Consider the following 1,683-nt stretch of genomic DNA (forward strand, 5'->3'; position numbering starts at 1 on the left):
CTTTCAAGGAAAGAGCGAGGGAAGGAGGGGAGACTGACGACATGTACCCAAAACCACCCGCGACAATGTTTTTGCCCCATCAGGCATTGGGAGCTTAACCCAGAATTCCAATGGGCAGCGGGGACTGTGGGATAGCTACCCACAGTGCACCACTCCATGAATTGATGCTAGCCACGGTATTGAGGACGCACTCCACCGACCTACTGTGCTTAGTGGGGAAATACATGATCAACTGTATAAAATTACTTACTAAAGATTGACTTCTATAAAATCAACCTAATTTCATAGTATAAACATGCCCTAAGTGTTTGCCATAAAAGGGCAGCAGTACTCTATACTTGTGCCTCTGGACATGCCCTCTGCAGCTCCATATCAGGCACCCGGACGCTGAAGCCCCAGAGCGATGCATGGACCTGGGGAAGATAGATGTTCCCCTGCCTGACTCGCTTGCACGGCCCGATCTGTCAGGCAAGGTGCTCAGATGCTTTTGAAAATCCCACTAGGCAGCCAAGTATCCTGAAAAACAGGCTCTAAATCATTGTTGCAAATGGGCAAATAAGAGGCCTGGACTGGTGTCCTGTGGCACAGGTTAGAGCAGTGGCTCTCAACTTTTCCAGACTTCTGTACCCCTTTCAGGAGTCTGATTTGTCTTGCATAACCTAAGTTTCACTTCACTTAAAAACTACTTACTTAGAAAATCAGAGATAAAAATACAGAAGTGTCACAGCAGATTGATACTGAAAAATTGCTGACTTTCTCATTTTTATCACATAATTTTAAAATAAAACAATTAGAATATAAAAATTGTACCTACATTTCAGTGTAAAGTATATAGAGCAGTATAAACAAGTTAAAAACTGTATAAAATTTTGTTTTACTGACTTTGCTAGTGCTTTTTATGTAGCCTGTTGTAAAACTATGCAAATATCTAGATGAGTTGATGTATCCCGGAAGACCTGTGTACATCCATGTGTATGCATACTCCTGGTTGAGAACCACTGGATTAGAGGGTTTCCTTTTGCTTTTCTGTTCCTTTGGAAAGAAGCCTGGGGATGAAATACATTATAAGAAAACAGTTAATTATATAATTGCCTAACATTGGAGTTCCATGGTGATGTTGCAACTCAATTTTTTTATAATATAGGTATCATATTTGTGTGTGTGTATGTGTGTTGGTAAAGAAGTCTCTAACCCTACAATGAATGGGTGTTCCGCATTCCTGCTGAGTCCATTTTGCCTGCACCCTCTCACTGAGCACAGTCTCCCTCATTTATTCATTTTTGGTCAGCTCAAGTTCAAATCTCCCACCAGCCCAGTAGTACCCACCTGTGGCATCTTACATAAGTCCTAAAAAGAATGGGGCCACAGGTTTTAAGAGGTCTGTCTGTGCCCATGTTACTGTAATTCTCTAAGAGCATGGCAAGAAGCCCAAGGAAACTAATGGAAACATGACATTAGATTACTGCAGGCTTTGGTTCAGGCCCTAAACCAGCCTATGGTATGTTTATTTTATTTTAACCTAAGGAAACTGATTGGTTAGCATTGTCCAAACATTGATTTCCTGCTAGCTTTTCTCAGGGCCTCCTTAACTTCTTTGTTTCTCAGGCTGTAGATGAGGGGATTCATCAGGGGAGTCAGGACAGTGTAGAAGACAGAGAGAACTTTCTTGAAGTCTCTCAGTCT

The sequence above is a fragment of the Gopherus evgoodei genome, unplaced genomic scaffold, assembly GCF_007399415.2.
Source record: "Gopherus evgoodei ecotype Sinaloan lineage unplaced genomic scaffold, rGopEvg1_v1.p scaffold_33_arrow_ctg1, whole genome shotgun sequence".
Lineage (NCBI taxonomy): Eukaryota > Metazoa > Chordata > Testudines > Testudinidae > Gopherus > Gopherus evgoodei.